General features: G+C 32.8%; 1 pseudogene; it reads right to left on the bottom strand.

Annotated features, from left to right (window-relative positions):
- Window positions 1-5,203: 5,203 nt before the first annotated feature.
- Window positions 5,204-25,393, bottom strand: LOC111404612 (annotated as a pseudogene).
- Window positions 25,394-26,584: the final 1,191 nt, after the last annotated feature.

Here is a 26,584-nt window from a genome sequence, read left to right as displayed (position 1 = left end):
CGAGCAACCAATGCCGACGATTGAGGGCCCAAAGATCGATCTATTTGAAGTCAATGATGAGTTTGAGGAGTTAGGAATCTGTGACGGTAATTTTTGGGATATCTATCACTCTTTCTATCATTGTGCCTTTAGCATATAAATTTTAAGCATTATGCTTAGGTTTATTTGAGTGAATAACGTTTAGCTATTTATTTGGAAAAGTTTCTTGATTATTATTCGGTATTCATATGAGGCACACATGGATTCGAATATTTATAAACGATGAATTTTGGATTGTACATTTATGGTTGGTTACTGAATAATTTGTTGGAAAAAGTAATAATAATACGCAGCAATAAAAAACTTTATATACTTGGTATGACAAAAAGTGAGATTCTCAATCAAATTCCAATATGTCCATCGTTTTCTAAATTATGCAACACAGCCAAGTTATATGAGTCCTAGCAAAAGTTTCAAAGCAATTGTAATATTCTTTCAAGTGGGGAAAGATCTACATAGCTACGAAGTCGATGATAATAATATTCGAATCCAAGTTGAAATGAGGAAATGCATCAACACAAGTGACATGTTGTTTTTTAAGTGAACAAATTTCAATGTGAAGGGAGAAAACCACGAGATGTAGTTTGATTTTAACATGTACTAAGTTTCCATGGATTTAAAAGGTTATCTTTAGATAATATATTGGCTCTTAGTATCATCAAGAATAAGCATTTTTTTTCTGCAAAGCGTCACAAGGAATGTATGGAGCAGGAGCTCAAATGTTTCGATGTTGAATGGTCTATGAATGAGGCTTCGATTCAAACTATTAAGGTTCCGTTCTCCTGAATCTTTTAATGTGTTTTTAATTTTTTATGTTGTAAAAATTAAGTAATAAGATAAATTTCTTTACGGTTTCACAAAATTTTGAATTGAAATTATTTGCTTTATTACTTTGGTAGTTAATTTATTTATTTATAGTTATTAATTGTGCTTGAGTTGCTTTAGGTGAAGTTTGCTTTGACTCACGATGAGATTGTTGGAATGCAAAAGTAGAATTATCAAGAAATTAAAAAGTTTTCTTTAATTTTTAATAAACAAGATCGTCTAGTTGTTGCCGTGTATGTTATATTAATAATAAAGGATTCAAATTTTTACCTAAATCCAATGGTCAACTCTTGAATTAATTTTAAATCACGAACTTGCAGCTTTTTGGATCATGAACTTTCAACTTTTAATTGCAAGATCTTGTGCATTAAACCTCCAAATCTTCTATGGTATTTTTCAAAGTCAATACTACACAGGTGGGCGGACACCTTTTTATAATTAAATCAAGAAGCTAATTTTGTATCTAGACAATTGATAAAAATAAACTAAGAAAATAATTTTCTCTCTTTTTTACTCTCCAAATTTGAACACTATAAAATTATCTATTATGATTATTGTACAATTCTATAAAATGTCTAGGTTCCATCTAATCTCTTTTTATAGATTTAAACCTATATCCATATTTACTTCATTTAATTAGCGGATTATCGGATTTAGATCTTGATTGAATTATCGAACTGAGACCTTAAATCCATCTCCCATTAATTTCATCGGATTTGGATCAAAATCAATCCATTGATAGCCCTACTCATACTAGCATTATACCCGACCCGATTATCCGATTAAGCGGGTATCTGATTTGACGAGTATTTTTACCATTCATGAGACAGAATCAAAAGGCTTTCCCAAGATCCTCATTTCTCTTCGTAAAAGAAGCAATTAATGGGATCCCAACATCAAAACAAAATAGAAGCTTACATGACAAAGATTGTGTTGCTACGGTTAAGGCAAATGGGAGTCGAGTGGAACGAGAGCGAATAAGGATTCTTTTCTATGAAAGAACGATACAGAAGGAAAGAAATTAGGGTTAAGGTAAATGGCTATGGCTGATGTTCCCCTTGATGGTCGAAGAAATTCATAAAATGGGCCTTGCCTTAGGTTTTGGTATTGGCTTCGGTTTGTAGATTCTAGAAGGGCTTGCTCTACTTTGTATGTAATGAAGAAGAAAGAGAAATAGGGAATATAATTGCAATAAAGCAAAGCAACAAAGTGGAGTTGGAAGATATTTTCTAAACTATTTGTGAATAGCGTAAACCAGTTGGCTGAAAACTCACGTGACAAATTGAAGCAGTGAACCAAAACTCTCTCTTTTAAGAAAGAAGAGAGTGGAGATTAATTTATAATATATTAAAAAAGATTGGACGATTCTAACCATACTCTAATTAATTAATATATTAAATATCATGTCAAATGGTAATCATTTTTGAACGATTCTAACCCTACTCTTGTTCAATTATTTCAATAATACTTTATTTTTCGTTTTTCGATATGCATTTAATTAGTTAATCATTTGAGCAATACTATTATTAATTATTTTGTCAACTATTTAGTTATCATCAATGCACATTTGACAAATTCATTTCATTGAGTTGGACAATAAATTAAATTCATTAACTTTTGACACATATTATTTGTTTTTGAAACATCGATACAGAACACACTCGTTATTTTATGGTTTTTAATGAAATTTTAATCTATAAAGTTTCTATTATATGTAAAACAAATTTGTTGCATCATTAAAATTGTAACATTTGATTTCATACCAATTAGAAGTAGACACCCTATAATCTATAAAAGAATGGAAGCTAGGTAATTAAAGAACAAACTTAAAATTCTATATTGCCCGATCCAATAATCCTATATCGGTTCTATTTCCTAATATCAAATAAAATCCCTATTTATATAAATTATTAGCATGAATGATTACAATTTCATTAATTTTCAATTAACTGAAATTCATGTAGTACTTTTTTTAATATTTTTTTAATAAAAAACATAATATCAATGAAAATAAGTTTCTATGTATTTTGACACTTTGAAAATGTCGTATAATTATATCATTATTAATATTATTAAATAAATTTTGTTACTTGTATAGTTTTGTTTATCATTTCATTGGCAAATGCTGACCTAACATTGAGTAAATTAAATTGAATATAGAAATTAAATGAATTGAAATAAAATTTAAGTTTAGTTCAGGAAGTAAATGAAATTCAAATTTAAAACAAATATAATTCGAAAGTAATTTAAATTGCATTTAATCCGTAACGACCCTAAAAAATTTAGGTCATATTTCATGTATGTCTTCCGAATGAAACAATATAAATTATATTGAAAGATTTATCGTGGAAAAATAATAATTAATTGAATTTTTTAAAAGGAAAAACGAGTTAGACGTCTTTTTTGAGGCATACGTTTGATACATATTTAACTATTTTCGATATCCGTTTGGATCATTCGATATGAAAACGATGTAGTTTTCAAAACAATTTTTTACATGGTATAGACGATTTGTGGATTCAGATAGCACATGATCACAAACGAATTTTTAAAGTTAGGATATTGTCGAAATTCTCAAAATACTAATTTCAAAAGCCCTAGTTTAACATGTAATTGACCACTTCGCATGCTATTAATGAGTAAAAAATTAGGCCATGAGCACTTTGAAATGGTATTAAGAATGCAATATTTTGACTTCATTTGACACCCCGACGAGTGCATCAAAGTAGATTGTGAAAAAAAAGGAAAATTTTGTGGGGGTCATTTGACCCCACATGACCCCATGTGGGTCCGCCGCTGTATATATATATACGGTGTGCACATTTGTGCATATACGGTGAGGACATGTTGTGCATATACGATAATGTGTTGCATATATAATATGATGATGTTGGATGAAGTGAGATGGTATATGCATGAGCATACCGTGTATGCACACGAGCATATAATATATGTATGAGTGTATCGTATATGCACACACAAACTTTACCGTGTATGCAATACTCACCTTTTATGTTATCTTAAACCAAATTTTGAATTTTTTCACCCAAAAAGTTCTGGCAACACCCTTCATCCAACATCATCATACTGTGTATGCTACACATTACTATTTATGCATACCATGTCGGTACTGTATATGCACAACATGACATACTGTATATTCATATATCTACCATATATGTACAAGCATACTATATATGCATGAGCATACCATATATGCATACACCAATCTCATCGTACATGCAACACTCACCTTTTATGTTTTCTTAACCAAATTTGAATTTTTTTGGCCAATTTGATTGTAATATATATTTATATACAAACTAAAAGTAGATTAACTTAAAAAAATTTCGAGTAAAAAAAAATCAACATAAAAAAAAGAAATTTATACATGTAATTTACTTCTTTATATTGGAGCAAGATTTATATTTAGATCCATCGAGATGTAAATAGGGATGCAAAAATGATTTTGTTTTGATCACTATTATGAATTCGTTAACCATTGTGTAATGCTAGTTATTTTTATTTTTTTAAAATTATATCATTTACTATGATTAATTTCTATGTCACTACACCAAAAACAATCTTTTACAATGGTGAAAAAACGTTGCCAAAAGCCTTTTGCAACATTCGGGCATATGTTGCGGGTTTCGACGTTGTCGTAGAGTAGAAGAATATAACAACTTTCAAAGACCGTTGCATAAAACTTTTTGCAACGATCATTACACATTGCTGTTAAAGTTTTAACAACATTCATTACACGTTGCCATTGATATTTTAGCAATGTTCCATGTGTGTTGTCATTGATTTATTAGCAACGTTCATTGCTCGTTGCTGTTGATTTTTTAGCAACTTACGTTGCCTGTCGCCTTTAACTTTTTTGAAATGTTCGTTGTCCGTTGCCGTTTCCTACCTATTTATATAAAAAGAATTATTTCATTTATATTACTTTTTGCAACATTTTCTGAACATTGCTGTATGTCTTTTTTTTTTTTTTCATTTTTTTCCTCTTTGTACAACGATTTCAAATTAACCAACAAAATTAAATATATTTTTTGGGATTGCATGTAATGGCTAATAACTTCATTAATCTATACAAAATAAACATAGAACACATCATTTCAATAAATCGAAGAAAATTTTTGATTTCCCTTAAACAAACAAAAAAACATAGAATACAAAATAATGATAGTTTTTAATTAGGAAGTTGATTTTCATATCCTCCGATTACAATATAAAACCATCTTGCCAAGCCAGCTTCTAGTCATAGAATTTGCAAGTGGTTAGTCTATGACAGAGTGCTTCAAGCATAAGTCAAATTGATTCAACGAACGATCAATCAAAGAAGCAGCATGGCTGCAAATTCTATATTCCTCACAGTTCTCATCACAATGGCTACAGTTCTTGCATCCAATCTTGATGTGGACTCATCCATAAGTACTATTGAGGGACTAGCTACTAGTTCAGCAGCAATGGTGAGACGTTTTCCTTGCAATGTTGATAGTCCATCGACTCTTGGCAGACCAACCAAAGCGCCACTCAAAGGAACAAGCTCAACAAGTTCCATTACCTCCTCAACAAATGCCTGATATTATGATTCTTTATAAATCACCTCAAGGCTAGAATGAGAAAAAAACACTAGATGAATTTTAGTTTACCTTTTGTGTCTCCAAATCCATATCAGATGCCAAATGTAGCCGGGTAGAAAACATAAGACATTCAAGAACAGTCAAACAGGGAGAATGAATATCATTTTGCTCATGGTAACCTGATATTCGAGCAAAAGTTTCTTGCTTTTTGGATAACCAGCTATATTGATACTCCCTCTATATCCATGAGTGTGGTTTTCCCAGCACCACTTTCTCCAACCAATGCATCAAGCGCCCCGGGTCTGAATGCTCCAGTAATATTATTCAATAATTGTAGTTTGTCCTCTAGTATTCCTTGGTGCTTCAATTCCTGAGACAATAATTATAGATTGTAATTAAGGGAAAACATACTGAAGAAATAATGCTTGAGAAGAAATGGGAGTGCCTTATTCACAGGGAAAAAACACTTGGAACTACTGCATGATTTTTAATATTGATCTTATCGTATTCATATATGTGGTTGGAAGGAAAAGTGACCAACATCTTCAAGCAGAAATTGGAATTGGTTTAAAAATAACTGAAGATTGCTTAAGTGTAAAAGTAGAAAATAAAAAGGTGTGACTTCGTGTCAATTTCGACCAAATATTTGGACTTGATCCGATGGTCAAATTACAAAAGTAAATAGACTAACTTATTTTACTCGTCAAGTAGATCGCCATGGTGTATTTAGAATCTCGAAACCAATTCCGAATGAATGAGAAATTGTGGTCCAAATTTGGAAGAATATAGTGTTGCAACTTTTCGAAAGGATGCAATTTTTGGCCAAGTGTTGCAGCTTTAAGAAAAGATGCATATTTTGGTCCATACTACTTCGTTTGCACCCTTTCTACATCTATAAATAGAACCCTATGGATATGATTTTGAGTACACCAATTGCATTGAACACTTATTTTCTTCTTGTAATTCTCTCATTTCTATTTCTATAACATTTTTATGCATTTCCTTTTGTAGAGGGAAAATTCTGTCTAAAGTTCATCTGTCTCTTATGATTTGAAGTGCTGCTACCATAAGTTGTAAATCCATTGTATCTTGGGAGACAAGTGCCATTCACCATGAGCAGCATAGTGGGGCAATTTGTCGTAAGAAAAGAGATAACGTCTCGCCGTAGATTATTCTCAATTTTTACTCCTGCTTAATTCTTGTTTTGCGTAATCGTTTGCCACTTTTATATATACAGAAACTCTATTCAAATTTTCGTTCATATAAATTGTGCTTTGATCATGCTCTTGCGGGTTAAAACTGGTCGAACAAATATATCAAAAGCCAACCCTTACATAGCCCGTATCTATAAGTCGTCTCCAACAAACTTAAGACAAGTTTTTTGTGTCTTTGTGGTTGATTATGGACAAACCATTCTTTTATTTGAATAGTGCTTTGTGTATTATTTCTCCACTAATATTATCAACATTTTGTTGAACTTCTGTTTGTGTAACAGAAATTACTACTATCGAAACTTCGTCGAGTCAAAATGATTCCAATAATATGGTACCATTCATGGCTGTACCGTTGCATAATACTAATATTCCACATGGGGAAAAGTCGAAAAAATTTACAGGAATGAACTTCAAGAGGTGGCAACAAAAGATGTTATTTTACCTCACTACTCTTAATTTGGCTAAATTTCTAAAGAAAACTGCACCGACTATACAAAAAGGAAAAAATAATCATGAATCGATTATTACTTTGGATGCATGAAAATACTTGAACTTTATATGCAAGAACTATATCCTAAACGAATTGGATAATACACTATATGGGGTGTATAGTTCAAAGGAATCAGTTAAGGAACTATGAGATTCTTCAGAGACAAAGTACAAGACTAAGGATGCTGGAACAAAGAAGTTTATTGTCGGCAAATTTTTGGACTACACGATGATGGATTCCAAACCTGTGATTAGCCAAGTGCAAGAGATTCAAGTTTTGCTGCATGACATCCATGCCGAGAAAATGAAATTGAGTGAATCATTTCAAGTGGCTGCCATTATTGAGAAACTCCCTCATATGTGTAGAGATTTTAAAAATTACCTCAAGCACAAATGTAAAGAAATGAACTTGAAAGAATTGATTGTACACTTGAGGATTAAAGAGGACAACCAAAAAATGAACGAAGGCCAATTGATCAAGTTGGTGCAAATTTTGTTAAGATGGAACCAAAGGCAATAAACAAGAAACAAAAGGCTTCTAATTATGCACCACGAAGAGACAATTCCAAGAAGTCTAAGAGGTTCAAAGGCAATTGTTACAACTGTGGCAAGGCTGGACATCGTTCAAGTCAATGTCGAAAGCCAAATAAGCATGTTCAAGCCCACATGGTTGCAAATGACACTCTATCCGACAGGCTGCAAGAAATGAGTTTATCTGCAGTAATGTTCGAATACAACGTGATTGTAAATACTAGAAAATGGTGGATTGACATCGGTGCTACTCGCCATGTGTGTCAGACAAGGCGATGTTCTCCAACTATCAAGAATTGAATGGAAAACAACTATACATGGAAATTTCTGCAAGTCCAAAGTTGAAGGACAAGACAAAGTCACTTTGAAGATGATATCCGAGAAAGAACTTGTCCTCAACAATGTCCTACATATGCCAGATATATGAAAGAATTTAGTGTCCGAGTCTCTATTTAGTAAGAATGGTTTTAAGCTTATATTTGTATCCGACAAATTTGTACTGTCTAAGAATGAGATGTATGTAGGAAAATTATACATGTGTGATGGAATGTTCAAGTTGAACTTTCTTACAATTATACTGAAGTAAGTCGTTGTGAATAAAACTATAAAATTTTGTTTACTTGCTTGAGCCTTCATGTTTGTGGCATAGTCGATTAGGACATGTGAATTACAAATCGTTGTACAAACTAATGAATAAAAGTTTAATTCCGACACATAAAATCAATCCTAATCATAAATGTGAAATATGTATTGAAGCAAAATTGACTAAAACGTTCCATTCAATACAAATGAATACAACCCCTTTTGAATTGATCCATAACAATATATGCGATCTAAAATTTGTATAAACTCGAGGTGATAAGAAATATTTTGTGACATTTATTGATGATTATACAAAGTTTTCCTATGTCTTTCTTTTGAGAAGTAAAGACGAAGCCTTAGATGCATTCAAAATCTATTAGGTTGAAGTTGAAACACAACTTGAAAAATGAATAAAGAATATTTGTAGTGATAGAGAAGGTGAATATAAGACACCATTTGAAGACTTTTGTTCCAAATATAGAATTGTTCATCAAACAACGATATTCTACTCTCCTCAATCAAATGGTGTTGCAGAACATAAAAATCGATTATTAAAGAAATGATGAATGTCAAGTTAATAAGTTCGGATTTACCACAGAACATGTGGGAAAAGGTTATCTTAATGACAAATAGTCTTCTTAATAAAATACATTTTAAGAAAATCAAAGAGACACCATACGAACTATGGAAATGCCATCCTCCATCCTACAAATACTTGAAAGTGTGGGGGTGTTTAGCTAAGGTTGAGGTACCTAAGCCTAAACAAGTAAAAATGGTCCTAAAACGATAGATTGTATATTTATTGGAAACGCCAATAATAGTAGTGCATATCGATTTCTTGTACACAAATATGAAATACAAGACGTACACAAAGGGACCATAACCGATTAAGGAATGCAACATTCTTTGAAAATATTTTTCTTTGCAAAGATAAGGAAAATATGAGTTCTAAGAAACTACCAATGAAATTTCAAATGAGGAAGAACCAAGTCGTAGTAAAAGTGCTAGGACTTCCAAGACATTTAGCCTAGATTTTCTGACCTATATGGTAGAGGATGATCCATAGTGAGATAGATTCTATAATGCGAGACCATACGTGGGAGTTGGTTGACTTACCTCCCGGTAACAAGCCTTTAGAACGCATATGGATATTCAAAAAGAAATTGAAACTGATGGATCCATTGATAAATATAAGGCTAGATTGGTTACTAAATGATATAAGCTAAGGGAAAGACTTGACTTCTTTGATACCTACTCAGTCGTCACTAGAATCACGTCGATAAAGTTGTTAATTGCAATTGCGGCAATACACAATCTTGAGATTTATCAAATGGATGTAAAAACGACATTCCTAAACGGTGTTAGAAAATGATATTTATATGGAGCAACCTGAAGGGTTCATTTCTCCTAACAAAAAATATGAAGTGTGTAAACTTGTATGGATTAAAACAGGTTTCTAAATAATGGCACCAAAAGTTTGACAAAACAATGTTATCAAATGGATTCAAGATCAACGAATGTGAAAAATGTGTATATATTAAACATACACTGAATGCCTATATAATTGTATGTCTATATGTGGACGACATGTTAATAATGGACAATAGTCACGAAATGTTGCTTAACACAAAAAAGATGCTAACAAAGTATTTCGTATGAAAGATATGGGTGTGGCAGATGGAATTGTACTTTCACAATCTCACTACATAGAAAAAGTATTTAAGAAGTTTGACGTTTTTGAATAAAGTCTTGCGAGAACTCCTCTTGATCCGAGTATGCACTTAACCAAGAATACAGGAGAAAGCATATTACAACTAAGGTATTCACAAATAGTTGACAGTCTTATGTATATTACAAACTGCACTCTACCGAATATTATTTTTACATTAATCTTTAAAGTTAGTAGATTTACAAGTAATTCAAGCCATGATCATTGGAAGGCTTTGGCGATGGTTCTAAGGTATTTGAAGTATACTTTAACCAATGAATTACACTTCACAAAATATCCTGCGATACTAGAAGGATATTGTGATGCGAAATGGATATCCGATATGAAGGATTCTAAGACCACTAGTGGTTATGTATTCACCATTGGTGAAGCTACTGTATCATGAAAATAAAAAAAGCAAAACGTGCATAGGTCAATCAACGATGGAATCTGAGTTTATTGCTTTGAACAAAACTAGAAAAGAAGCAGAGTGGCTTCGAAATTTCTTAAAAGATGTTCCATGTTGGCCCAAGCCTGTACCTGCGATAAGTATACATTGTGATAGTCAATCGACAATTGGAAGGTCTCAAAGCAGCATGTATAATGGTAAGTCTAGACATATTCATCCTAGACACAACGTCATTAAGCAACTGATCTCAAATAGCGTTATCTCCATAGATTATGTGAAATCAAAAGAGAATATTGCGGATCTACTTACAAAAAATTTGCCTAGAGATCAAGTACGTTGCCTATCGAGAGGAATGTGATTAAAACCTACTGCGTAAGAGTTTTTGCAATAGTAACCCTACTTTGTTAACTGGAGATCCCAAGATCTTGATTCAAAGGGGCAACTAAGTTGTGAAAATTCCATGAAGCACATAGGAAATTAGAATTCCTAACTCATTCCTATGATACTAAAGTGCTTTCTACAGAGTGGATAGAGGTTAAGATTATCTTTTAATGATTCTTATATCTTGATTAAGTCAAGTGGAGTAAGACAGAATACAATAGGAGATCACCTATGTAAGTGTGAAATGGGGCCGCTTCGATAAGAATTGTTTAAGGTTTGAATTCTCTAAACACTTATGAAACCAAGAAGGGTCAAGGCCAAAACGAACTAAGTCATGAGAACTAAATATAGAATAGGGAAGATATCTCTTTGAGTACTATTGTATTGGCTTACACCAAAGGCTGAGTGGTTCAGAACCTATGGTTTACCAATTAGCTGAGTAAGTTTGATAACATTTCACTAAGGAAGGTTCAAGGCCAGAAGCCACCATCCCTGGTGCAATATTTTTCTGCTGCCTCTTTACATTGCACCATATCATCGCATTTGCATATGCATACCTGAATTTTCATTCATGTGGTGGATGGTTGGAATTGGTTAAAAAGAAATCAAAAAATGGTTAATTATAAAAGTGAAAAGTGAAAAGTGAAAAGGTGTGACTTCGTGTCAACTTCGACCAAATATTTGGACTTGATCTGATGGTCAAATTACGAAAGTAAATAGACCAACTTATTCTACTCGTTGAATAGATCGTCGTGGTATATTGGGAATCTAGAAACCAATTCCAGATGAATGAGAAATTACGGTCCAAAAGTGGAAAAAATGAAGTGTTGCAACGTTTCGAAAGGATGCAGGTTTTGGCCAAGTATTGCAACTTTTCGAAAGGATACATATTTTGGCCTACACTACTTCATTAGCACCTTTTCTACATCTATAAATAGGATCCTATAGACATGGTTTTGGGTACATCAATTGTATTGAGCACTCATTCTTTTTTTGCAATTCTCTCATTTCTATTTCTATAGCATTTTCATGCATTTCCTTTGTAGAGGAGAAATTCTGTCAAATTTTCACCGGTCTCTTGTGGTTTGAAGTACTACTACCACAAGTTGTGAATCCATTGTATCTTGGAAGACAAGTGTCATTCACCGTGAGCACCGTAGCGAGACAATTTGTCTTAAAAAAATAGATAACGTCTCACCTTGAATAATTCTCTATTTCTACTCATTCTTAATTCTTGTTTTGCATAATTGTTTACCACATTTATATATACCGAAAACCTATCCGAATTTCCATTCATATAAATTGTGTTTTGATCACGCTCCCGCGGGTTAAAATTGGTCGAACAAATATATCAAAAACTAACCCTTACATAGCCCGTTTATATAAGTCGTCTCCAACAGTAGACAGACTACAAAGCTCCTTACCATCTCATTTAATTTTGTATTTTTCTTTTACTACCACCTTCAATAACATTTTTCAGATGAAGAAGAGGATCATTCAAAAGTATATTAACGCACATGTATCTTCTCTCCTAAACTTTGTTCCTTCGATAGTGCCACCAAATCATAATCAAGTTCTTATATTTAACGGCTAAGCTCAAATGCTCAAGTGTAAATATGTACCTTATCCCAAGAATGACCAAGAATTTCATTTACAAAAGCAGCATCTTGAGCATACATCAGTGGAGAAATCCAAAATCCCCAGATCCACCACATAGGAATATGATCTATCAAAGTCGTAAAGGAGAGAGAATATCAATATTTGGTCTTTAAAGGGAATGCAGCCATTACATTGAACAAGGTAGCTATAGACGATTAGTTTACCTCTTGAAATAATGTATCCTCCAAGAACCATCTCTGTCGACATGGCAAAGGATCCAAAAGTATTTACCAAAATCATATTAAGGCCTAGAAAACCCATCAAGCAAAAAAGAGGTAAAAACATTTGATGCGGAAAGAAAAACTTGCAAATACCAAAACCAGAAACATGAAAATTGTTAGCAAGTACATGTATAACTAGCATGAATTTTAGCATTCAAACATATAATTTATTGAATAAACGAAATAAGGTTTTTAACCAAATTGACTCATCTGAGTTGCTCTTCATTAATTGAGCCAAATGCAGTGTTAAAATATATTTCCAACATTATAATGAACTATGTACCAAAAGATTATAATGAAATAATATGTACAACACAAAAGTATGTCTAATTGAAGATATTAGAGGAATTAATTCTCTATTGTGGTACATTTTGTTAGGGTAACCAAATTAGACGTAATCGAAAATAAACAAGTTAAGTTACTTACTGAAAATTAAATCCAAGAACATGTTCGAACAACTGAAATGGTTCTTAGTAATTCTGAACAATTTTCCATTTCAACGCCAAATTGAGAAAAACCTATATGCCCAGTAGATGCGCTATGATAAGTTGTGACCTATGGTGGTGGTCCACGATCATGGTTCCTACCACCGCCACCAAAAAAAGAGCATGAAAGCTGTCTTAATGGCCAGCCTGTTGATTTCGATTTTGTGGACTACGGAAAGGAGCACCATGGCATGTATAATCATTTGGGATGATGAGCATTACATGGGTGTCACCGGAGGAGGTGATTTCAACCATTTATAACACATGGGCATCTCATTTTGGCTTAATTTTCCGATAAATTATAGTGTTCTTGAAGCAAGTTGATGGTTGGAAATTGTAGTGTGTGATGAGGGCTTTCCAATGGTATGGTGGTCTGGTGGTTTGGGCTGTGGTTGACTGGAGTTTTTGGATTTCAAATGAGGTGGCTCCATATTCTATTTTAGTTTGCAATGACTTGTTCTTTTGGCTACTGGTTGAATGTATCAAAGGAAGATGATGAAAAGTTAGGTTTTTTTTTTTTTTTTTTTTTAATTTGAGTCAAGTCGAATTAAGCAGATTAAATCGGGTCCAAATAACAGCAACTTTTAATGTACGTTGCTAAAAATTAATGGCAACGTTCAAAGAGTGTTGTTAAAATACTTAACGACAACATGCAATGCATGTTGCAAAAAGATTAATGTCTACATTCATATGCAAATTGTTAAAATTTTTAACTGCAACGGGCGTCGCTAAAAGGTTAATGACAACATTCAAGAGTGCGTTGCTAAAACATCTAATGGCAACTCGCATTGTCTGCTGCAAAAACTGAATAATGGATTGGTATATCATACATTGCTAAAACATTAAGAGCAATGCGCATTGCACGTTACAAAAAGAAATTCAATGACAACCGACTTCGAACGTTGCAAAAGGGTTTGTTAGAAACATTCCTTATAAAAAACATTGTCAAAACTCAATATAGTCAACCAATAGTAACATACACTTGCTGAACGTTGCGATAGACCCCTTTTATCAACATGCAATTGGTAAATATTGCATTTTGCATGTTGGAAAAGGCTTTTTTCCTTGTAGTGTGTTGATGTGTATTTTACTTACTTTCTTATCTGATATGCTTTTTCAAAATTCTAATTTGTCTTTACATATTTACAAAATTTTGAAAAACTTCTCCTATATGTTAAGATAGAAACCAAGGATATCCATTCAAATTCATATAGAAACAATTTCCTGTTTGTCTTTGTTTTTCAATGAAAATCAACAAAATGACAAACAATACCTCATGTCAGAATATATCTTCCAGAATATGTATTATCACACGAACAATTATATGTTGCATTTTCAAGCAAAATTTCTATAACAACTACAAAGGTTTTAATCAAATCACATACCCCTAATAACACAAAAAATAGTGTACAAAGAGATTCTCACTAAATAAAAAATTCATTTCACATAAACAATTTGATTAACTATTTTTTTATATTCACAGATCTTTAAATATTACTTTTACACCACTTATAAAGTATTTAAGAATAATGAGCAACGCACGTTCAACTCTAACTAGTATAATTAAAGTTGGCTATATGAATATCTCTATAAGCCCCTGTTTGTTTCCTATTATTTGACCATTAAAATGGAAAAATATGACCGTTATTTATCATATCAAGCCACCATATTTGAATTTCTATCTCTTGTGTGGGACCCAAACGGCTATATTTTTCATTCTCATTCTTATATTAATGGGAAACAAACGGGGCTTAAATAGCATAAGAGGATGAGAAAAAAATCATAAATTCAGAAAGAAGTCTTGGAAAAAAATCAAAGGTCCAAAGCAAAGAGAAGAAAATCTCATAAGTTTAAGGTCAGAGGATTTAAAAACAAAGTCCTCTTCAAGTTTCAAATCTTAAGTCTTGAAGTGCAAATTCAAGTCCCAAAATTCAAATCAAATCCAAGTCTCAAGCAAGTCAAGTTTTCAACAAATCAAAGTCGGATTCAAGCTTTAAAGTCCAAAATTCAAGCCATTTGACCTTTTGTGTGCAATACTAAATGCCTGTTTAATTCTCATTAATTGGAAAAAATGAGTTTTGAATAGTATTTTCAGGAAAATGTGGTTAAAAAGTAGGAAAATATTTTTGCTATACGTTTAGAATATTTTATTGTATAAATGTTTTGTATAAAATGATCATATAGCAAGCCATAAATTAAATTAATGAGAATCAAACAAGACTAATCAAAGGATTTGTAATTTCGCAGTCACGAGAGAATCAATCTACTCACACTTCTCAAAAATAAAATTTGTAACAATTTTCGAATTTTTGCACACGAATTTTTTTGCATAAACTTCTTGGTATATTCAGTAGGACATTCTTGTCATTTCATCTTTCGACTTCATAAACTCTTAAAGTTCTAACAATTACATCAACTATGAAAAAGGAAAAAGAAAATAGAAATTGTGACTCCTTTCAATGAGACACTTGATGGACTATTCTATGCAACCCAAGCCTAGACGAGATTGAAAAAACTCGATTTGTTTCATGATTGATGATGTTTTCAGACAAGGGCAAGGTGGAGTTATTTAACTTTAAAAAGTGGGGCTATCGTTTGACAAAAAAAATCCAAGAGCTTGGCAAAAAATTTTCATTTTGGTTCCTCTCCTGTGGTTAATTCGTCTCCAAGTCTACTCATACCACTTCTCCATGAAAGTAGGGAGATTGTACCTCATTTGAAGAATCCCTTTAGCTAATATTGATCCCAGAAATGATGGTAGGATCTAATGATCAAATTCAACAAATGGCTTTGGACGTTGAAAAATTAACAAAGTCATTGAAAGATAATTATGCAAAAGTTACTATCCCATGTATCATTTGGAGTTGCACAACCTATTGGAAAAGGCAATCTCGAAAATGTCGACTCTTCTAGAACTAAAGAGTCGAAAGAGCACCAATAAAAGCAAAATATACATGATTGGACAGTGTTCTAGATTGTGTCACGTGACACCACTCAAATGTCCGTTGGCTCCCTATTTGTCCAATAATCTCCAACATATGATTGGTGACACCATCCATTCCTAGTTTGGTGGTTCTTTGAAGTCTTCATTTATTTATGCTAGACCCTATACCGTTGAATTGACTAAATGTGAATGTTGCATAGCAATCAACCCCAAAATTCCATGTTGGAAAGGGCAACTGAAAGCAACATGTGCTCGTTTCATCAAAACACGTAATAATGTCGACACTTAAAACGACATCATGGCTAAGGAATTTGAGTGCTCTTTCAAAGGCATAGTGATCGGCAGATTGTACAAGTAATAAAATGAAGTCAAACCTTATATATCCCTAATATTCCAACCTCGTATGAGGTCATGGCCAAAGACTTAGGCATTTTGGATTTCAATTCAGAATTCAAAAATGAAGTCGCTGATGAATGGTTTATTCCCTACTTGCAAAAGGACAAGGGCTAATCACCACCATGAGGTTTTACAAGGGCTGGCTCGATATGGTGGTAAAGCATTGGTACTTGTCATACTTTCATACATGGCTAATGGCATCCTTCTTAAGAGTTGGTTAATAGTGGCCCTACTTCAACACATTTTGGGCCAATATGTGACCTTTGGTGTGGTTCCTGTAGACACCTTCATGATTGTTTTGAAGATGTAATTACCCTCTTATCCTTCGATGTATCGAATATGTGGGCCAATAGTAGCCTTACCTCAATACCTTTTTGGCCAATATGTGGCCTTTGGTGTGGTTACTGTACACATTAACCTTTTATTTTTGCAGTTGCAATCCCAAACATTTCACTTTGACTATAGTTAGAGTCCATTGGATAGCATCCGAAGTCTACTTGATAGTGCTACGACACGTGGATGGGTGGCAGTGGTCAACAGTGTCTGAGTTTCAATTTTTTTATTTTTGGGGTGCAGGGTGGTGGATGAAGGTGAGGTCCAAAGTTTATTTTTATTTTTTCTTGATTTTCCATTTAATTATTTTATTATAAAAATATTAATTTACCATTTTACCCTTGTTTAGTTTGTCAAGTTGAGTCAAGGTATTATTTTTTTGTTTGACTAACGAATTAATGGATGGATTTTTATCCAATGGATTCTAATTGCAATCAAATTGAAAGGTCTAGGATTGCGGTTGCAGAAGGTTTAGGTTAATGTGCAGTTAAAATTAATGGGAGCAACTATTTTCATACATCATTCTATATATCTATATCACTTTAAATTTATCCCTATTAAATTTTTTAAAATTTTAAAAATATTATATTCGTTTACATTAGATTCTAATACCATCTTTATTAAATTCAATTATTTTAAATACATACAAAAAGTTTAATAAAAAACTATTTATAAAAAATATTATTGAGGTTTTTGGGAGAATATATTTTCAAACAGTGATTTTTTAAAGAATGTGTGATTAAAAAATAAGAAAACGTTTTAAATTTACGTGTAGTATTATTTTGTAAAAGAACGTATGGTTGAAAACGAGTTTTAAAAAATGTATGTTGAAAAAAAAAAGAGAGCCCAAATAAGGGCTTAAGGAGCTATGTTGTTGATCTAGGTACTATAGATTTTTAAAGAAACCTTAAAACTTAAAGGATCGGAGTCATCATAGTTAGCCCTTGTTCGATGCCGATTAAAATGTTTCTGGAAAATAAGTTTTAAAATAGTATTTTTCTTTTTTTAGAGAATTTGTGGTTCAAAATTATTTAGGGGAAAACAAATTTGAAGACTGATGAACAATAAAGGCTTAATGTGCACCATGCATAATTTGTTTTGGCAATCTCATTTTCCTAGGAAATTCTAAAATGGAATTGTAATCATAGCATTTAACAAAAATTGGCAATCTCATTTGCCCCAGATATTTCTTCCTTGAAAAAAATATAGTTTTATAAATTGATAAAACGTTATCCATGAAAACTTCAGTATGAACTTTAAGGTATGAAAGGCAACCTTTGAGCTGTGAAAAACTCTCCTGTATAAAATTTGAAGTGCAATCCATAGCCTATCGTCCAATTTCATTAGTTTAGGCATTAAAAAATAATCAAAATGACCAAATTTGAAAAGAAATAACTATAGATGTTATCTAAAACTTTTTATTTTTTTTATAAATTATACTCAAGCCCTTTATTTGTATCACCCACAATCTCAAAACCTTTAAAATTTTATTTTCTTACCTAGAACCACCTCAACCTCCATGTCCACACCCCCACCCCACTCACCATCAAAATTTCATCTTCCTTCCCTCTCAAGCCCACCCTCCAAAGTGTATCTCTTTGTTGTAGCTGATTACCTGCTCTTGTACTTGCTTTCCATCGACGAAAAGACGTAGAAGAAAATCCTAAAGAAGAATCTCAACTCAATTGTAATCTATAAAAAACCCCTTTTGCTCAACTTCGTAATCCTTCCTGTTGCATTATATCAGTACTTGTAGTTACACAAGCCATGCTTGTAATCTTCATCCCCAGAGAACTATTTAAGTGATTATGAAGCCTCTTCTTCAAAGCTAATGGCACTATGGCTAACGGTATGTTGTCAAAAGCTTGAATTGTTGTAATTAAGAAAAATTGGTTTAAGTGTTAAAATCAAAAGTGAAAAAAGCAACTTTCGTGTTAATTTCAACCAAATATTCGGACATGATCCGATTTTCAAATTATAAATGTAAATTGACCAAATTGTTCTACTCGTCGAGTAGATCGTCGTGGTGTATTTGGAATCTCGAAAGTAATTCTGGATGAATGAAAAATTGCATTCTAAAGTTAGAAAGAAAGTAAAGAAAAATTGGCCTGAAAAATTGTCAAACTTCGTCACTTGCCTATCGCTCGAGCGGTTGGGCTGGCACTTGAGCAATAGACTAGCAACAGGTGGATGAAATTCTCTGTAAATATTTTGACATTGAGACGTCAGTGACAGGCAGTGATGGGCTAGCGACAACAAAGAATGCTTTTGCTCGTAAGGTTACAAGGTTTGGCATGCAACAGTTCGTCCACAACCCTCATCATCTATAAATGGGACCCTTTGGACATCTATTAGGCATTCCATATCATACTTGCATTAAGCATTACATAAAAATCTTGCAAAACCTCTCCCAAATTCATTCGAAAGCTATTTTTTACTTATAGAGAGAAAACTCGGTTGAAAGTTCATTGTAATTGTTGGTTTGAAGTGTTTCTATCATAAATTGAATTCATTGTATCATGAGAGACAAGTGCCATGGATCATGAGCATCATAGCGGGGCAACTTTCTTTTAAAGAAAATGTGAAATTCACTTACCTCGAATTATTCCTTTCTTTTTCTTCCTTTCTTGGTTTTTCATTTGTAATTTACATGCTATAGTTACAATCCCAAATTTATTGTGTTTAATCACACTCCTGTGGATTAAACTTTGTTTTTGTTTGGTCCATACTTTCACTGCATATATAGCCCGACACAACAATCTTAAGATAAAATTTTTGTGTATGTTGTCGTTTCTGAAACAATTGGTTCTTCATTTTTAGAATAGGCATAAATTGTAATTCATTTCCTTGTTGCTGCATTAAACTTTTGTTTGTGTAACAGAAATGACTACATACTTGGAGTCAAAATGGTACGAACAATGTGGTTCCGCCATTGGCTATACACTTCAAAATACTGCGATACCGCATAGGAAAAAATCGAAAAGTTTGGAGGCATGGATTTCAAGAGATGGTAATAGAAGATGTTGTTCTATCTTACCACTCTAAACTTAGCAAAATTTCTAAAGGAGGCTGCACCAATCATATAAGAAGGAGAAAATAATCATGAATTGATTATTGCATTGGATTCATGGAAGCACTCGACTTCCTATGGAAAAATTACATTTTAAATGGTTTAGACAATACACTTTGTGGAATGTATATTTCAAAGAACTTTGCCAATGATCAGTAGGATTCATTGGAAAAGAAGTACAAGACCAAGGATGCCGAACAAAGAAGTTCATCGTAGGCAAATTTTTGGATTACTAGATGGTGGATTCCAAAACGATGCACAGTCAAGTGCAAGAATTTCAAATTCTATTACATGACATCCATGTCGAGAAGATAGAATTAAGTGAATCTTTTTAAGTTGCAGCCATCATCGAGAAACTTCCTTCTATGTGGAGAGATTTCAAAAACTATCTCAAGCACACACATAATGAGGTGAACTTGGAAGAGTTAATAGTCTGTTTGAGGATTGAAGAAGACAATAGGAAAAGCGAGAGAAGGTTTATTATCCAACTTGGAGCAATCTTTATTGAAACCATTTCAAAGGTTGTCAACAAGATCAGAAAATCTCCAGTGAAGCACCATGGAGAGACAACTCCAAGAAGGTTAAAAAGTTTAAAAGGAAATTGCTACAACTATGGAAAGGTTGGATATCGTTCAAGTGAATGTCGAAAGCCGAAGAAAAATGCATAAGCCAACATGGTTGAAAGAGATACCTTTTCTGAAGGGATGCAAAAGATGAATCTATCTATAGTGGTTTTTGAGTGCAATAATTTTGGAAACTTAAGGGAATGGTGGGTTGACACTTGTGCTATCCATCATGAGTGTGTAGATAAGGCGAAATTCTCCAACTATCAAGAACTAGACGGAGAACAACTATTTATGGGGACTCTGCAAGTTCTAAAGTTGAAGGACAAGGAAAAATCACTTTGAATATGACATCCGGTAAAGATCTCGTCCTCAACAATGTCCTATATGTGCCGGACATACGAAAGAACCTTGTGCCGGGGTCTTTACTTAGTAAAAATGGTATTAAACTTATATTTGTATCTAATAAATTTATGCTCATTAAGAATGAGATATATGTAAGAAAAGAATAATGTATGATGAAATGTTCAAAATGAACATTCTTACTATTGTACTAAGGAAAAGCATTATGAATAAAAAATTCAGATTCCAGTTATATGCTTGAGTTGTTTTGTTTGTGACATCGATTACGACATGTGAATTATAAGTTTTTACGTAAACTTACGAATCAAAATTTAATTCCAGCACTTGAGATAGATCCTAATCATAAATGTGAAGTGTGTGTTGAAGCAAAGTTGGCTAAAACACCATTCCATTCGGTTCAAAAGAACATTACACCTTTGAAATTAATATGTAGCGATATATGTGACTTGAAATTCATTCAAACTAGATGTGGTAAAAGATACTTTGTGGCTTTTATTGGCGATTGTATAGTGTATTGTTATGTCTTTCTTTTAAGAAATAAAAACTAAGCATTGGATACCTTTAAATATTATAAGGCAAAAGTTATTCATCAAACAACGGGACCTTACTCTTATCAATCAAATGGTATTGCTGAGTGCAAAAATCGGTCTGTTAAAGAAATAATGAAGCAATGTTGCTAAGTTCGAGGTTACCTCAGAACTTGTGGGAAGAAGTTATTTTAACGACAGATAATCTCTTTAATAGGATACCCCCTCAAGAAAAAAAAAACTCCATATGAACTATCCGAAGGTCATCCTCCGTCATACCAACACTTGACAATGTGGGATGGTGTTTGGCTAAGATTCAAATCCCTAAGCCTAAGCAAATGACGATTGGTCCCAAGACGATTGATTGTATATTTATTGGATATGCCAATAAGGGTAGTGCATATAGTTTCATTGTACACAAATCTAAAATTCAAAATGTATATGAGGACACTATAATTGAATCGAGGAATGCAACATTCTTCGAGAATGTTTTTCCTTGTAAAGGAAAGGAAAATCCATGTTCGAATAAAAGAACTTATGAAACTACAAAATGGAACTTCAAATGAGGAAGAACCAATACGTAGTAAAAGGGCTAGAATGTCTACAATGTAAAAAATAACCCTAAGACTTTCATTGAAACATTGTCTACACCGAAAGCACGGTATTGAAAAGAAGCTATCAATAACGAGATAGATTCTGTAATGCAAAATCATATATGGGAATTGGTTAATTTCCTTCTTGAAGAGAAGCCTTTAGAGTGTAAATGGATATTGAAAAGGAAGTTGAAGCTTGATGGATCCAATAACAAATATAAGGCTCGATTGGTTGCCAAAGAATATAGGTAAAAGAAAGAACTTGACTTCTTTGATACTTACTCACCCGTGAAAAGAATCGATAAGGCTATTAATTGCAATTACACCAATACACAATCTTAAAATTCATCAAATGTGTGTGATAAATGGTGAGAAACTTGATGGGTTCGTCTCTCCTAAAAAACACAAGGTGTGTAAACTTGTTAAGTCATTGTATGGATGGAACAAACTCCTAGACAAAGGAGCCAAAAGTTTGACAAAACGATGTTGTCAAACGGATTCAAAATAAGTGAGTGTAATAAGTGTGCATACATAAAACATATACCAAATGCATATGTGATTTTATATCTATATGTAGACGACATGTTGATAATAGACAATAGTTACGAAATGTTGTTAAACACCAAGAAAATGCTAACGAAGCATTTTGATATGAAAGATATGGTTGTGGTTGATGTGATATTAAGGATTAAAATTTTTAGAACATCAAAAGAAATTATACTTTCTTAATTTCACTACATTGAGAATATACTTAAGAGATATAACGTATTTGAAGAAAGTCCTGTGAAAACCCCTATTAACACAAGTTTACACTTAGTCAAAAATATGGGTGAATGAGTGTCACAACTAAAGTATTCATAGGTAATAGGCAATCCAATGTATATTACGAATTGTACTCGACTGGACATAGTTTATGCTGTGGATAAATTTAGTAGATTCACAAGTAATCCAAGCCATGATTATTGGAAGGCTTTAACAAAGATTCTTAGGTACTTGACATGTACCTTAACCTATAGATTATACTTCTCAAAATAACCTGTGGTATTGGAATGATATTGTAATGCAAATTGAATATCTGACATGAAGGATTGTAAGTCTACTAGTGGTTATGTATTTATCATTGGTGGAGCTGCTATATCATGGAATATCAATAAAGCAAATGTGTATAGTTCGATCAACGATAGAATCTGAGTTCATTGCTTTGGATAAGGCAGGAGAAGAAGTAGAATGACTTCGTAACTTTTTGGAAGATATCTATGTTGGCCTAAGCCGGTACCTACAATAAGTATACATTGTGATAGTCAATTCGCTGTTGGAAGGGTCGAAGTAGCATGTATAATGACTCTAGATATATACGTCGTAGACACAATACCAATAAGCTACTAATATCAAACAACATCATTTCCATAGATTATGTAAAATCAAAAAATATTGTGGATCCACTTACTGAAAGGTTTTCCTAGAGATCAAATACGTGGTCTATCAAGAGGAATGAGATTGAAGCATACTACGTAAGAGTGGTAACCCTACCTTGTTGATAGAAGAACTCAAGATCTTGGTTCAAAGAGACAACTGTGTTATGAGGATTCCATGAAGCACTAAGGAAATTATTTTCCAAACTCATTTGCAGGATGTTAAAGTACTTTCTGCAGAGTGGTTAGAGGTTAGGATATTCTTTTAATGATTCATATATCTTGACTAAAGTCAAGTGGAGTGGGTAGGATACTCTTAATAGGATGTCACCTATATAAGTGCGAAGTGGGGCCGCTTCAATGAGAATTGTTCCAGGTTAAAATTCTCTAAACACTTATAAAACCTAGGTAACTAAGTCTTGAGAACTATTAACGAATTGAGGAAGACGTCGGTGTCAGCATTGTTGTCTTGGCTTATACTAATGACTGAATTGTTTAAGACATCAAAGCCGGAAGCTACCTTACTTGATGCAATATTTTTCCACTTTTTCTACAATGCATCATATTTTCGTATTGCATATGTATATTTGAATTTCCATTCATATGGGAAATTGTTGGAAATTGATTTGAAAGTTAAGAAAAATTGGTTAAGTGTTAAAATCAAAAGTGAAAAAAGTGACTTTTGTGTTAATTTCGGTCAAATATTAAGACTCGATCCGATGTTCAAGTTACAAATATAAGTAGAACCACTTGTTCTACTCATCGAGTAGATCATCGTGATACTTTTGGAATCTTGAAACCAATTCTGATGAATAAAAAATTGCTGTCCAAAGTTCAAGAGAAAATTTGAAGAAATTTGGGCTTGAAAATTGCCCAACTCCATCACTCACCTATCGCTGGAGTGATAGGAGGGCGAAAATTTTTTTGTAAATATTTTGACAATGACATTCGAGTGAGATGTTAGCGACAGGCTAGCGACAACAAGTGATACTGTTGTTCATAATATTGCAAGGTTTGGCATGCAACACTTTGCCCACAACCTCTCATCCTCTATAAATATGACCCTTTTGACGTCTATAAGGCATCTCATATCATAATTGCATTAAGCATTACATTAAACTCTTGCAAAACTTCTCTGAAATTCATTTAAAAGTCGTTTTCTTCTTATAAAGAGAGAACTTTGTCAAAAGTTCGCTATAACTTGTAGTTTGAAGTACTTTTACCACAAGTTGAATCCATTGCATCTTAAAAGACAAGTGCCATGAACCGTAAGCATCACAGCGGGGCAATTTTGTCTTAAGAAAATAGTGAAATTCACTTGTCTCGAACTATTCTTTTCTTCTTCTCCCTTTCTTGGTTTTATTTTTGGTTTTTCATTTGTAATATACATACTACATTTTTAGTCCCATATTTATTATGTTTAGTCAAGCTCTTGTGGATTAAACTTTATTTTTGTTTGTTCCATATTCAAACAACTCTTTAACTACATATATATAGCCTAGCACAACATGAACTACTTGGACGAAAAACTTTGCCGGATCTTGGAATTCATTTTGTAGAATTACGTTATATGAATATTTGACGAGGGAGACGTAGTGAAACCAAATCCAGTAAAGAGGAATTCTATCCTGGATTATGAAGGAGCCATTGAATAGAACAAAATATACTAAGATTGCAACGATGACGGCGCAATTGAGCATTAATCGAGGAACGTAGAAAAGGAAAGTGACAAAAGAACTTCTGGCCCAAAAACAAGACAAATATTATCAAAAAGTAGAAGAAGAAACTTGACGATCCATCATCAAGGTCGATGGCCCTGAAAGTGGTTGTAAAGAAGGCTAAAGAGAAGAATAATAAAAAAGGCAATGCAACTAATGAATAGGACAAAATGTAGAAAGATTGTGCAAGCATTGTATGCAACTTCTCTAATGAAAATGTACCTTTCTTGGGTGAAAATGTGTAGCATCTGCACAAGGGTAGAATGTTGTAGACATGACAAAAATGAAGAATCTAAGCCTTTCTTGAACACCTTTTGGTATATTATCAAGGTGCCAAAACATAGTGGCTAGAATAAATCCAGCGACTAAAATTGCCCCAAGTTGGACTCCAAAAAGCTCAAGCATTCTACGATAGTTTTTGAATGATCTGTTCAACAAGACTACCATTTTGATCAACCTGACAGAGTGGGATAGCGTGGGGAAGAACAGAAAGTTTTGAGGGTAGGATGGGGTAGCTGAAGATGTTGGATCGGGGGAAAAAATAAAGTTTTAAAAGTTCGAAACTGTGGATGGTATATATAAATTTTATTTATATATAAAAAAAAGTTGAAAATCCCATCCGCAATTTTTTTTTTTGGGAAATTTTTATTGTTTTAACGTCTAAATTAAAGAAATTGGACGATAAGGGGTAATCGCACCTTAAAGTTCATATAGGGGTTTTTCCCATCTCCAAGGTTGTCTTTTGCACCTCAAAATTCATACAAGGAGGTTTTTCACCAATTTGAAAGGCGAGAGATATTTGACAATACTCAAAGTTCAAACAGGGAGGTTTTTCGCCAATTTGAAAAGTCGAGAGATATTTGACAATAGTCCATACTTTGAGGGGTATTGTGCTAATAAACTTTAATATAATTACCTTTCAAAAATTTTCAGGGTCACCTTTTAGTTTGATTTCCCTGCAAAATCTTAGTGTTTAAAGAACATCTTGTGTATAATTAAGTGTAAATTAAAATATTTTTTATACACTAAACAAACTCTCTATTTTTTACTCTCTATCTTAAATTTTTTCTCTTTTATTTTTTAATCATTTTTAATTAATATATATTTCAAAAAATCAACAAACAATAAAATTAGATATGAATGGAAATTTGCAATTAATTAGTTCAATCATTATAAAATAAAAATAGAGATTGATCAATCGGGTTCAATCTACATTTTAAAGAGTTAAGAACTTCAACGATACTCTATACAATCTAACTGCAATATGTTCTCTATTTTAAAGAGATAAAATCAATGGAGCCCCTGTTTGTGCTCCATTATTTTCAAAATATTTTTTTTTTCAAAACTCACTTTGAATCATATATTCTTCCATAAAATAATATTACATTTCAATCCAAAATTATTCCTAATATTTTAACCACACATTTTTCAAGAAATCATTATTTCAAAATATATTTTTTCCAAAATCACATTAAGCCCCATATGGCCCCCATTAAATTATATTTCATTTTTCTTTTTCTTATTTTCAATCAC

Source organism: Olea europaea, chromosome 11 (assembly GCF_002742605.1).
Source record: "Olea europaea var. sylvestris chromosome 11, O_europaea_v1, whole genome shotgun sequence".
Classification (NCBI taxonomy): Eukaryota; Viridiplantae; Streptophyta; class Magnoliopsida; order Lamiales; family Oleaceae; genus Olea; species Olea europaea.
Note: the sequence above shows the minus strand (reverse complement) of the source record. Positions and strands in the feature narration are given on the sequence as shown.